The following is a 14,964-nucleotide window of genomic DNA, read 5'->3' on the forward strand; positions in this document are numbered from 1 at the left end:
TCAAATAATCTCCTCTAATAAAAAAAAAAACTTAAAAACATCCAATCTTATGAAAAAATCATAAAAAACTGTAACTTTTATGACTGTAAATTTTTTGTATATTTAATTACAGTACATTTTAATTGTTACTGTATAACCCCATATGTTTGTGTTCTAATGTTTACCTGTTTCATTCTGATATAATAAATAAATAAGAAAATAAATATAATAACATTAAAACTTTTGCAGTTGTGACTTTATATTTCTAGCAGGAAATATTTAGCATTAATTTGATTAAATGCTAATGAAGCATTTATATTTAGTGCAAAGCACTCTGCAAGCTTCCTATTGCTGATAAAGCAAATCTTTTAATGCCTTTAAGACTTTATTAGAGTGCATATCAGCTTGCTAAACCCTGTTTAAGCGTTTAAAACACTTTACATTTCGGCACAAATTGAGGACAATTGGAAAAAACGTCGCTGTTTCACTACCAGTTTCCAGATGAGTTGTGAAGGGGATCAAGGACTGGAAGCCCTGATTCAGGTGCGTGTTTTCCAGCAGGAAAAGCTGATCTTTACCAGCTGTAACTTAAATAGGTTATTGCACTGTTACCTATTCAAAAACAGCATGTGTGAACGAAAGAGGAGAGAGCTTGATTTAATATTTAACGAGACTTGCAATGTTACAACAAATTAAGGTCGATCAGTGGGTCAGTTTCAGGTTCTTCTGTGAAACTTGAAGACAGGTGATTCATTTCCTTGTGCTGGTTGTGACATCCAATGAAATTGAAACAGAGACAGACATGACGAGCTAGTTACGCTAAATAATACATTCTAAAATTAAATACATAACGTTTTATTAACAAGTTGTTTATTAACAACTTTTTGGAGTTTTTAGATTTGCAGTGAGACTAGGTCACCTGATTTTTGTGTGTAAGTCCCTCTTCTTACACTAATGATGATAATGCAGAAGCTGGAGGAGACGCTGCTTAACCCAGATAGCAGTGCAGAGAGGAGAAGACTTACACTCTGCGAGGATGATGAGGTCGGAGGAGTTCAACAACACATGAGTTCCTGCCCGCATCCGTGAGATCATCACCAGAAACCCTGGCTGATTTCGCCCACAGGTACTCTAAACTCTGAATGAGCTCATGATGGGTCATCTGCTGGGATATCAGGGGAGAGACGTAGAACACATGTATGTCATTTGCTGTCATGCTGTTTCTCTGCTGACATATCAGGCGAGCGCAGCGAGGTGGAGGAGAAACGGCTGCCGAGGATCTGCTTTCTCAGATGTGCAACAGACAGAGACCACTGCTCAGCAGGCATGCTGCTCTCACTAGCTGGGTAGGAGCACATGTACAAACCTCACAAAACATGCCCTTGGGTCTCTGGACTTCCAGTTCTTCAGGAAATCTGTTGGATAGGACATTTGTGCATAGATAAACACACTTTGACCACCTGATGGTGAATCACTGTGTAAAATTGACTGCATATAAAGCAGAATTCCTACAATTTGTTATTCAGAGATAAAAAGCAAAATTATTTCCCTAATGCAATGGCACAAGTATCCACCATATTTTTTAATGCAAGAGCAGGAACGGGCCTTTTTTTTTTTATTGAATGTTTAAAGTAAGCAAGTCCAGTTGCTTCCAGTTATTTTTTAGTTGTACAAAAATATAGTCCTCTGTGCTTTTTCATATTGCAAACTGGTATTTGTTCTCATATTATTTTAATTTATTGTCCTAATCATAAACACCCTGCAAATAGTTTTAACTGTTACTGCAACTCCAAACCCTCATTCACATTTTATGTTTGCATGGCATTTTGAAGAATAGTTTTCTACCCTAATCCCTATAATTAATGTTTACTGGATATATTTCTAAAACAGGGAACTATATATTTAGTCTGTCAAAATTAGGGAAAGCATTTTGAAATATCCAATTTTGATTAATGTGTGTATGTAACTTAACATAAAGATTGGGTCCATATTGACATGATACGCATCAGACAGTTGCTGCAGATTTGTCGATTGCACAATTGGGATGTGAATCTCCCGGTCCATTACCAACCAAAAAGTGCTCTATTAAATTGAGATTTGGTGACTGTGGTGGCTTTTTAAGCATAGTGAACTCAATGCCCATGTTCAAGAAACCAGTTTTGAGCCAATTTGACTATGATGACATGGCATATTATTCTTGTGGAAGTAGCCATTTACAAGATGGGGTACACTGTGCTGTGGTCATAAAGGGATGGATATGGTAAGCAACAATCCTTAGCGTAGGCTGTGGGGTTTTTAAACAATGCTCAATTGATGTTAAGGGGCCCAAAGTGTGCCAAGAAAATATCCCCCATACCATTTCACCACCACCACCAGTCTCAAACATTAATTAATACAGGCTAGGGATGGACTTGATCCATTACTCCATTGTTGTTTACGATTTGATTCTGTCCTCACTTCTCTGACATGTCGCAGCAGTCCCTAACATCGAGAATCAGAATGGGGCAACATTTTTCCCAATCTTCTATTGTCCACTTTTGGTGAGTCTGTGCAAATTGTAGCCCTTCCTGGTAGGACCGTATGCTGCTGTAGCCTGTCTGGTTCGACATGTTGGGCGACATGATGCTCTTCTGCATAACCTCCATTGTAACGACGTGTTTCATTTGAGTTTACTGTTGTCTTTCTATCATCTCAAAACTAGTCTGACTAGCCTATGACCTCTGGCATCAACAGGGGATTTTTGCACACCGAACTTCCGCTCACTCGGATATTTTCTCTTTTTCGGACCAATCTCTGTAAACCCTAGATATGGTTGTGCATGAAAATCAGCATGTTTTGAGGGGTGAGGAGAATAATAATTGACCTCATTGTACCCAGTTTTTTGCAAAATTATATTATTGCATTCATAAAGCCAAACCATCTTTAAAGGGGGACATCGGATTAAATTTTTACTTTTTATAGCTTTGATTATTATTATATATTTTATTTATTTTTTTTTTGCATGTAGTTAGGTTTCTGACATGTCTGCCAGCTTAGAAAAGCTGAAAAAAAAACATGCAGCCAGATTGTTATGAGATGTTGAGTGTAATTTATTTTTTTATTTTGACTCAAGTCCAATTCGTTTACATGGGAGAGGGCGGGGTTTTAAATGACCTGTACTGCCGCCAGCCACCAGGGGAGCCCGCAGCTTCACTTTTCACAAGATAGGATGTGTGGGCACACCCTGGTTTCTACATAGCTAGCTAGCTATTTGAAATAAGACCACCTCCAAGCTAAATATACGGAGTTCAAAGGGCAGCAATACATGTGTCCTTTTTGTCGACATGCCTCACGGAAGAGACAGGGGTGGAGTGAAGCAGTAGCTTATTATCATGAAAAGAGACAATGCAACCGAGACGAGTGCGCTGTGAACAGAACTGTTTTGACATGGTAAACAAGAGTGTTGCGTTACTTGACCACTGAGGAATTTTAACCAAAGTATGTTACAGACATTTCATGAAGACCCTAAAAAATTATACCAACTTTTTGAAAATGGGCATCACGATGTCCCCTTTAAAACAATTTATTGCCAGTCACTGTTTTTTACAGTTTAATAGAAGTTACTCCCATAATCTGCGGAAAAGGTGGCTTGCAGCCAATGGAAGTCTCCTACATTCACAGGAAAATAACTTCCTTGTTAAAAAATAAAGTGTTCTGTGATCTCAAATAACCTTCTGTACATTTTTCCATGATTTTCAATCCTCCTTTGTCTGTCAGTCTTGTCAACCCTGCCCAAATGCCTTCCCAGAGGTGCATCACGAAAATCAAATCAAAATCAACCTGATATCGAAGGGAATGTAGTGATCTTGTCCTCTGGCAGTATGGTTAAATATCTCTAACACACAGTGCTTAATAAAAAACATAAGCCTCTATCTGGTGTAAGCATGTGATTGATGCGGTGTTTCTGAGGAGGTCTGCGTATTTGCCTCCCTGGTTGGAAGTAAAACATGCGTGGTATAATGTAGATTATTGCCTTCAAACTCTCTCTAGGCTTTTTCATAATGGACACTGAGGGATTGTCTATAAGTAACCTGGTGGCAGGGGGTTTCATGCACTCTGAACTACTGCAGTCTCAGTCCAAGAAATGAATTTAAGTAAGTGTTTCCTCTTTCCAACAGTTTTTAAGGGATTGAAAAACAGGAGGGGACCATCGCTAATAACGTGAGAGGTTGATTGAGCACCCTTTGGACTCTTATTCCTATTTTCCTTCATTTTTTCTGCACATGTTGGTGGATAGACAGATGTGTGTGTAAGGTAAGAGATCAAGAGAGGGAGTTACAGCGGCTCTTTGACAGAGAAAGAGGGAGCCACACATGGCTTTGAAATGGAATTATATCCCACAGCCAAACATCAGAGCCCCAGTGCCCTTTTCCGAGAGGGAAAACTGTTCGGAGTTTTTCGATACCCAAACAAACGGTGGTAAAGGGCCAGGTGAAAATCACTGTGTCACATAGGAATGAAATATATTTATTTCTGCTTGAAGCCGACCTTTGGCTCCGAAAAATAAATAGAACTGAACCCCCCTTGCGCTTGTGAGAGGAGTTGATGTAAAACTGAGCCAGAGCCGTAGTTTATTCTGCAATCTACATTTCATTACCCGTGATCAAAGTGGCAGCACTTCTCTGATGTCAACATTTTAGACTCAGAAACGAACTTGTAATTACATTTCACAGTGGGTTTTTAATCCTCTTAATTTCTATTTTTGTTGTATAGTAAGTGGGGGGGTACTTCATGAAGCCCCTTATCCTGTAGCATAAAAGAACCCTCCAAACCTGTTCAGTTTAATTAACGGCACGACTGTACCCGATCTGTACAATTTTTGTCAAAATTAAAATGTAAAAATCATAAACTATTTTGGAGAACATAAAGTGTTGTGGGAAAGTTATCTTTCCCTTTCTGAAGTTTACAGCATCACCTTGGCCGACTGTCTGTTTTCATCCCCACCCTTTGCTGTTTGGGGGAAAATAATAAGGTCACATTGGCCTTGTCTTATGGGGCTGTGAAAGAAAAACCGTAAAACTCATTTTTCATAGCTACACAAGCTGCCCCTTTGCGCAAAGACATAACAGTGCCCCTCTTTTTCCTCGCCAAGTTTAAATAAATGCCCAAACTGTGCACATTGCCAGTGGAGCCTATTTTAAGAAATGAGCTATAAAATAAAACTTAATTAGTCTGGGCTGGGTATAAATAGTCCCTTTTAATCACCACATTTATATTTTTGGAGAAGAAAGACCTATGTCCTTGTACTGTGAGAGTGGAGACATGTCTGTCTCTCTCTCTTGTTTGTCGCCAGTTGAAAACTCTCTAGTGTGAATGTGCTGACATTGTGAAGTCAAATGACACCATACATATGAAATGGTAATGTGTAACTAAAAGTTGTTATGGTAAGCACTACACCATAACTATATACGCTGGGTGCCAGTATATTAAACATGAGGTTATGAATAGCTTAGATGCTTAGTTAGTTTCCCTGTCTATATTCACCCTCAATCATCTGTCTGATGTGGGGAATGACATAGTCTGGTGGAGTGTGATCTGTCATGCCCAATGAAGTATCAGTCCATTGTGTGTTTTCTGTGTGCAGTACCCACAGAGAGAGCTCTCTTGGTTGGAACAAGGGAAGTGTTTTCAGTGTTTTTGGAATTTATGCTTTGTGCTCGTATGTTTTTGTGTTCAAAAAACTGCTGGATGAGGCCCAACAGCAAAAATTTCACACTGCTGTGACTAAGTGACAGTATATTTTTACATTGTTGCAAAAATCAATTTCAAATTAATTGTTGTTCTTTTAAGCTGGTAAAACTATTTTCACTGTTTTCAACACCTGACGAGGAAACCAAATCAGCATATATTGGAATGATTTACTGAAAAATCATGAGACACTTAAGACTGGACGGAAGAGGGCGCTGAAAAATCTCCAGCTTTGTGCACTTTATATTTTATATATTTTTTATATACGGGCCTTTTACAATTTATATATTGTAATTTATAAATATAACATTTCACATATTACTGTTTTTTACTGTATTTTTGAATCAAATAAATGCAGCCTTGGTGAGCATAACAGGACCATTTCTTGTGTTTCAAAAGTTCATACTACTTTTGAACAGTAGTATATGCAAATCATTTGAATTAAGTCAAATTGCATTTTGCATATTCAATGTAATAATTTGCATTAAAATTCTAAATTGATGACACTGCCCTAAACAATTCTTTTCTTTTTTTATCTTTGCTTATCTTACAGAGGTCAGTGGTATAAGCCTGCAAAATGTCTCGGTTACATATGGTAACCCTAATTCCCTGAGGAGGGTGGGGCAACCCGGAGACGTCACGTCGGTGACGACACGCACGAAATTGGGAATAATTGCTTCCTCTAGTAAACTAAACAAGCCCCCCCCCAATGCAACGTTTGGGCATGGCATTATTTGCACCAGCTGCCCGCTGGATCCACATCAGCTGAGTAGTAGTAGTCTAGGACGGCAGCAGGGCAGTTGCTTGCAGTTGCAATTACATATGTCTCGGTTTCCTCCTTCAGGGAACGAGGGTTACACATAACTAACCGAGGACGTCTCCCACATTTCAGTCGAGCTCACATCGCGAACGTCACCATGGTGGACCGTCGAATTGGGATTCCCTACCAAAGCTCCATGGTGCTTGCCCCTTCCAGTGCCCTGTGCGGAGCAGCCTCTGCCGCCCCTATTAGCGTCCGAACCAGGTCCTAGTGGGCAAATACAGCACCACTATCAAGACTTGCTCCTTGTTCCTCCCGGACTTTTGCACAAGTGGTCTGAACAACCTGGCAGTGGGAAAAGGTCTCTGGAGAAGCAAACAGGTACTACCTGAGTCGGTCTCCAAAAACCGTCTCCAAATATCAGCGCTTGTGGACCGTCAGGGATGGAAGTCGCACCATTCTCCCATAGCATTGCTCGAGACAGAGCTCGTCGCGGCTGTATGGTTTGAGCAGGACCGGAATGTGAACAGCACGAACGTGACCTCTGACCCTTCTGACTCTTAAAGAGAGAGTCTACCGGTCTGAGCGGGCGAGTTGTGACTTGTGACGGGAGCGCTCGACCACCTTGTCGGCTTTGATGTACGCACACGGTCACTGTGTGTGCCTTGTAAGCCGACCTTTAAGATTGGTTCAGAGCAAGGCACTTTAAGCCCTTAACAGAACTAACTATCTCCTAGGCAATTGATTGTGCCAAAGCAGCTGCGGTCTCCGGTCCTTAACCTCTGAGACTGCACGCCCGTCTATGAATGGACCCCCGACCAGCCGGTGGTGGAGGCATACCATCCGTGTAAACCACAGCATGCCTGGATAATCTGTTCTTAGGGGCAGACCCTGCCCGGTAGGAACGTTCATCCTGACCACGGTGTTAGGGTTCTGTGGTGTGCTCGGAGCCTGTGTGTAAAATTGGACTCCGCGGTGACTGTGCCCTGTGTTTTAGCTCATGCCAACCTCGGGACTCGGTCCAAATAAAGCCAGTGTAGGTTGACTGTGTATCCATTGCGGCTGTGCGCATATGCCCCAGGATACCATCTTGGTAAAAGCTTTTCATATGGTGACCTCTATCCCTGCCCTTGAATGTATTCAAGCAGGGCTATGATGACCGACGCGCTCATGTTCACTCTGTGAGGTGGCTGTCTGTTCGACCGAATCCAACTCCATACCGAGAAAAGAGATCCTCGGCATCGGCGAGAGTTTGCTTTTTTCCCAGTTTGACCCGAAGGCTGAGGTGCAAGAGCACGGGTCCTTGTGCTCGCACAACTGATCCGAGATTGTGCTAGTATCAGCCAATCGTTTAGATAGTTGAGAATGTGAACACCCTGCTCTCTGAGGGGAACAAGAGCCACCTCCACAACTTTTGTTGAAAGACCACGGGAGACAGGGAAACCCCAAAGCGGCAGGACACTTGTAATGATATGGCCCGTCCCTTCGAACGCCAAACCGCAGAAAAGGTCTGTTGGCTCAGAAGAGATTGATACATGAAAAGTACGAGTCCTTCAGGTCGATCGCTGCAAACCAATCTCTGGGACAGGACACACCCGAAGAATGCATTTTTCTTTTCTGCGTCAACATTTTGAACGGTAAGCCGATGAAGGGCCTGGTTTAAAAACTCGCAGCGCAGCAGCGAGAAACGGGCTGGGTAGCGCTGACCAGGAGCTTAGAAACTGTACAAGTGGGACCCGCGGAAACCACAGCCGTACCCACAGTGGGGCAGCGATGGTGTGGAACACAGGGACCCCCAAATCGGGGCGGCTTGTTTTGATTAGCAGGCCGGAGGAGGGTTCTTGGAGGGAGTGTGAGTGTGTGGGTGCAAGGCTCACATGGTTCCACAGGTTGGCAGAGGGTGCGTGATATAGGGCCTTCGCCAATGACGCTCTCATTCCACCCGCTGCTGCCATCTGGCGAAGGAGGAGGATGAGTGAGGTCTGGTGCTTTGGCCTATCTACAACTCTCCGTGCCCTCCCCGGGACCCAGAGATAGAGAAAGGGAAAACCGCTCTTTCGTCGAGATTTCCAGATTCTCCACCAGGCTGGGGGTGCTGCTGGCCGGCGGATGTGTGGGAGGCCGCAGCTGCCCGCCGGGCAGGCGGTTGGACCGGCTCAGTCTGTCCCCTTGCATCCGAGGAACTGCTGAGGGCCCCGTTCTCGACCACGGTCGCCAAAAGAGGCCGGTCTGGGACACAGGGGCATTAAGGAAATGATCTTTGTCGACGTCCCTCATTTCCAAAATTTAAACCAGACTCAGAACTCCAGGAGATGGCGCTCCTGAACCACAAGCGTGGACATCGCCGACCCAGAGAACGCGCGGTGACCTTCGGATAGACCTGCCAGTTTAGGACCAGCGAATGCCTATAGGCCCAGGAGAGGAAGCAACCCGGTCTACCCACCAGCAAGAGGGCAGACTCAGGAACACACATGCGTTGCTACCTACCTCCGCCCACGCTCCCACTGGGGGAATCACCGAATACCTCTTTGCTCCACACTGTCGAGGGTGAAACGGCATCGCTTATAAGGGACGATCCGTCGTCCTTTACAAAGTCGCACCGTGAAGCTCTTTTAGAGAAATTTCCTCTTTAGGAAATGCTCTTTTAGTGATGAAGCGCACAGGGGAATGGCCGTTTGCAACACGACAGGGGGGTAGTGCAGCCTGAATGTGCGCAACCAACTCGACTCGGGGAACGACCACCACTGAATCGCCGTCTCGCACACATGAAGCTTCCGAGAGTGTGCTGAACTCGTAGTTCCACAGCAGACACAGTTGAGCAAATGATACTAACGCTCGGCTCCGAAGCGAAAAGCTGGTACGTATTGCACCTGCTGCCTTCTTTTACCTACGCTGTGGATCAGCGGCAGCTGGATGCAATAATTGCATGCCAATGTGCATTGGCTCGTTTAGTTTACACTCAGAGTAGATTGGTCTATCGAAGCGATATCCCCATTCATCGGTCACCGGGGGACGTGACGTCGAGAGAAACCGACTGAAAGGGAACTGCTATGTGCTACTTACTTGATTTGACTCAGTTGTTAGGCTGGTTAAATCACTTACTTACATTTAAATATATTCAGGTGGGCTAGTTTTTTACTGTCAACCTCTTGGTTTATTATCCAGTTTAATTTGACTCAGCATCTCTGCTAAAATAGGTGATGAAATGAGAATTTATCTCTTTTATCTCTTCGGAGAGTGGGGTGTGTTGGTCGGTAACTTTAGTAGTCCTTTGAGATGTTTTCTTGTTCTTAAGTATGACAAATACTTTTAAAGAAGCCTGGCTTTGGGCTCTGATCTTGTGAATGTTCCCTCACTGTCTCCTGGGGAGGATCGCAGCTCCACTGTGGCAGAAGAAACCCGCTGTGGCACATCTTATGCCACTGGACTAATTTGAAAAGGAGCAGCAAACCCCATAAAGTTCTGGGACAGTTTGAGAGTGGCCTCCTAAACAAGAGTGGGAATGGAAAATATTTGGGCAGGGAGTTGAGGTTTTGCTCTAGGAAAGCATACCTCTGTCTCCTGGTAAAATCACAGCAATCTCTTGTGACCCTTGAAAAATTGCCCCTGAACGGGATAAACCTTGACCCAATTTGAAAAGCTGCATCGTCTCAGGAGGATGAAGAAAATGTTGATGTGAACTTTGACCTTTCTGTGTTGATATTGGACAACTGCCAGGTTGCAGTTTCTCAGGCACTGGGGCGGTGTACGTGTTTGTGTGTATTTGTGTGGGAGTGTGTAAGCTTGTATGTGTGGGTGTGTGTTAGGGGATTGCGTGGGTATATATTTTACAGCTCCAAGGCAGTTTTTGGACGGGATTGTGTGACGACCAGTCTCCCTGTGTGTTTTGTAGGAGTTACCCAAATGTAAGAGTTGTAGATGTATGATAAAGCAGAAAAGTTAACCAAATGGAGCACTGTAGAAAAAACAATCATCCACGGGCCACAAGCTTTTAAGCTCAGAGATAAATCACTAAAACAAGTGAAAAAAAAATGATTTTGTAGCTAAAAATGTGATTCTATTTGTCAGAAAATCTCTCTGAATTGATCCGGACTCGCAGACTAGATGGAGACTTTTGACAAACGAGCATGGCAAGATTCCAGGCTCTGAGCTTTTGACCTAATCCCCATTCCTTTTGCTGGTAAGTTCTTGTCAAACATGATGTGCCACTGATATGCTGTTTTGTTAGAGTGAAATGGTTGGTGTACTGTCTTTGGCCCAGTGGTTAGGGTTTGTTTTCTTGCGCTACATAAAGCTTTCAAGACTAGTCAGTTGGTTGAGAGGTGAGCTGAGCCAGTGAGGCTGGATCTGTCAGCTGTCTGGTGAGTCGTAAAAAATGATTGACGCTCCCAGAGTCCTCACTACATTTAATTAAGTGTCCTTTATCTTTTTCCATATTTCTCTCTTTTCCCTGCTTGACTATTTTTTTTTTTTCTTTCTTTTTTTGACTGGTGGGAAACAGAAGAGCAAACTTCCTAGAAAGTATTTTACAATTTGCTTGCCATTTAAATTTAAGGCTTGACATCTAAGCAGCTCAGATCTGCTTGTCCTAAAAATAGCCATTGTTCCAAAAGGAATTGTTCAAAAATGAAATCCTGTCATTTGCTTATGGTTGTGTTTTCCTAACCCATGTAGAGTATTTTTTCTGGTGGAACACAGTCGGAGGAAATTTTGAATAATGTACTGGTTGCACTTTCCTGCAGTTAAAATCAAACGGAGACTGCAACTTTAAGCTAATCACAAAAGTGTTTCAAAATGACTCTATGTCCATTATATTCCATGTAGAAGTCTGAACAAGCTCCTGCAAGATCTCTCCCACTTTCAGACACTTGCTTCGACTACAAACAAAAAAAAAAAAAAAGTTCTTCCCACTCTCGCCTTTAACTTTTACATTTTGTCCCGCCCGCCCCCACCTTGCCAAAATCCTACAGGTAGAGATCTATTGCAATTTATAATCAGTCTGTTTCAGTATGAGTCTGTCTAAACTCCAATGTCATAGGCAATTTTTTTCCAATTACCCATACACCTACATACATGACACATCTGACCTCACCTTGTTGTATTTGTCAAAGTAGGGCAACAATTCCTGTACCTTAAAACAGATAAGCCTGCGTACAGTACACTTTTATTTAATTTTTAGGTTTAGATGTTTGCAGGAGTGCCATGAGTCAGTTTCATTTTCCCACTTTTCCTCCACACACATCAATATCTTCCTTCTTTCACCAGCACTTAGCAAGTCAAAACTTGTCCCGTTGCCACACTCAGTCCCCAGTTGGTCAGATCTCACAGGTTGTCAGCAGTCCATTGATTGCTTTTTTCATGGATCAAAATTGATTTCGTTTAAAATTTTGAAAAAAGTAGAAGTACTTTATACTTTATTCCAGTTTTTAGCAGTTAAACAGCTCATTTAAAGCTCATTGGAGGTGAAGATTATTAGAGAAATCAACCCAACACCTTTTCAGTCTGTTTGATAAAGAAAGAAAAAAAACTTTGTCCTGGCTTCAGAAGATTTGGAATATAGTGCACAGGTCATATGGACAACATTCTTGTAACTCTTGGTGTGATAGTGCATTTGCAATGCTTCTTGAAGCATAGAATGACTTCAGTTCCCCGTTAAAAATTGCAATTTCATTGAAAAGAACAACCGTAGAGTCTTCCGAATTTCTGCCACTTTGTTGTTTTACAGAAGAAGAAGGCGATATGAATTGAATAAATAAGAAACAGATTAAAAAAATATTGGAGCTCTATTCCTTTAAAGATCTAATTCCTTCTTCTGATACGCTGTGGATTGTGTCACGTAACACAGGCAGTTTTTGCTTTTTATTGAAAACAGGCATCATTGTCCTAAATAGGACATTGTGTTAACCACTATTTTATTAGCATGCCATTCATGTTGGTTATTTCTCTTCTTGTAGTTTTATACGTTTTAATTTTAAAATTACAGTGTTCGTATGTGTTATACGTGTTTCACTTGTTGTTTACGTCCCATGCTGTTTAAGGTGATTGTAAATTCCAAGCGCAATTGATGCCTGCATATTGGGCATCTGGAACATGTTTATCGGGTGTTGCATTTTGCGTGTGGACACTGCCTGTGTCCCATTTTTAACCTCCCAGTAGGTCTTCTCCTTCCCTCCAACAGCAGCCGGTGACTGTGGTCAAACAAGTGCTCCATGTGATGGTTGTTGGTTTGTGCCTTGGGGGCTGCAGTGGGGTCTCTGAGCGGGGAGCTTCTCAGCTCTCTCTCTGAGTCTTGGCCGCATGTGTAATCACTCCATTGGCTCAGCAAAAAGCGCTTTCCAATCGAGCTGGATGTCTCTCAGCATTCCAGCACCTCCGCAGGGACAGGGAGAAGGGCATATTAGTAGAAAGAGGAACAGCAGACACAAGGGATGGAGTGTTGTGTTTATATGTTTAAGTTCGTGATGAATGTTTGCGTAGGCATTAGTGAATTTGCACGTGTGTGAGATAGCACTGAAGTTAGCATGAATAAGTATGGGGGAGTTTGTTTAGCGTGTGTGCAGGATGTATATAATATATATATATATATATATATATATATATATACCCACAAACCCGATATCCAAAAAAAGTTGGGACAACTTGTACAAATTGTGAATAAAAACAGAATGCAATGATGTGGAAAGTTTCAAATTTCATATTTTAATTCAGAATACAACATAGCTGACATATCAAATTTTACAACTGAGAAAATGTATCCATTTTAAGGAAAAATAAGTTGATTTAAATTTGATGGCAGCAACACACATCCGCAAAAAGTTGGGGGACCAAAGGCCATGTTTACCACTGTGTGGCATCCCCTCTTCTTTTTATAACAGGTCTGCAAACGTCTGGGGACTGAGGAGACAAGTTGCTCAAGTTTAGGAAGGAATGTTGTCCCATTCCCTTGGCTTATAACAGGTTCTAGTTGCTGCAACTGTCTTAGGTCTTCTTTGTCCCATCTTCCCTCTTTATGATGCACCAATGTTTTCTATGAGGTGAAAGATCTGGACTGCAGGCTGGCCATTTCAGTACCCGGATTCCTAGCTTTCTTTCACTCACCCATGATGTTTTAATTGATGCAGATGTGGTCTGGCATTGCCATGTTGGAAAAACAAGGTCTTCCTGAAAGAAGTACGACGTCTGGATGGGGTTCGTATGATTTTTATACTTGTTCACTTGTTTTGTTTACGCTTGACCCCCTGACATAGCGGATGCAGTTTGCAGGTCACCTGTAAATTCCAAGCCCAGTGATGCACATATTGTGCATGGCGAACATTGTTTTGCGTGTTTGCATGTTTTGTGCTTGGGACACTGCCTGTGTCCGGCATTTTTAACCGCCCAGTAGGTCTACCTTCCACGCAGCGTGTGACTGGTGGTCAAACAGGCTCCATGGTGAGGGGTTGTTTGGTTTTGGCCTGGGGGGCTCCCGTGGGGGCTCTGAGCTTGGGAGCTTCTCAGCTCTCTGATTCGTGGCCAGATGTGTATCAGTCACACTGGCTCAGCAAAAACACTTGCACAATCAGCTTGGGAGTCTCTCAGCAGGCCAGCACTCCATCAGGGACAGGGAGAAGGGCCTATGAGTTAAAAAGAGGACAGCAGACACAAGGGATGGGCGTAGTTTTTGTGTTTAGATGTTTAAGTTCTATGAATGTTTGCGTAGCATTAGTGAATTTTGCACGTGTGTGAGATAGCACTGAAGTTAGCATGAATTATGGGGAAGTTTGTTTAGGTGGTTGCTTTATATCTAGATATATATATATATATCTTAATATATCGTAACACACCGAACCTGATTCCAAAAATTGGGAACACTGTACCAATTGTGAATAACCACAGAATGCAATGATGTGAAGAGTTTTCAAATTTCAATATTTTATTCGAATACAACTAGATGACATATCAAGATGGTTTAAACTAGAACAATGTATCATTTTAAGTGGAAAAATACAGTTGATGTTTAAAGTTGATGGCATCACCATCTCAAACACAAGTTGGGACAGGCCTGTGTTAACCGCTGTGTGGCAGCCCCTCTTCTTTTTATAACAGGTCTGCAAACTATCTGGGGACTGCGGGAGACAAGTTTGCTCCAAGTTTAGGACTAGCTATTTGTCCCACTTCTTGGCTTATACAGGCTGCCGAGAGTCTCCAAACTGTCTAGCGGTCTTCCTTTGGCCCATCGGTCCGCTGTATGATCCACCCCAAATGCTTTCGCAGTATGGGTGAAAGACTCGGGACTTGCAGAGTCCGGGCCTAGTCGCTAGTCAGTCACGTCTCTGGCATCCACCAGCGGACATGCCGCCTACTGCTTATGATTCTTACGCGCACCATATGGTTCTGTAAGATGGATGCAGTAACTGTCGTTCGTGGCATTGTCTGTGGGAAAAGACAAGGTCTTCCCAATGAAAAGAGAACGAAACGGTCTGGATGGGAGCATATGTTGCTTCTAGAATTTAGTACCT

At 42.7% G+C, this 14,964-nt stretch overlaps 1 pseudogene; it reads left to right on the top strand.

Moving 5' to 3' along the window:
* Nucleotides 1-480: 480 nt before the first annotated feature.
* The window catches only part of LOC109061296, a 49,493-nt pseudogene continuing 35,009 nt past the window's right edge, over nucleotides 481-14,964 (top strand).

This window comes from Cyprinus carpio, chromosome A6, assembly GCF_018340385.1.
Source record: "Cyprinus carpio isolate SPL01 chromosome A6, ASM1834038v1, whole genome shotgun sequence".
Taxonomy (NCBI): Eukaryota; Metazoa; Chordata; class Actinopteri; order Cypriniformes; family Cyprinidae; genus Cyprinus; species Cyprinus carpio.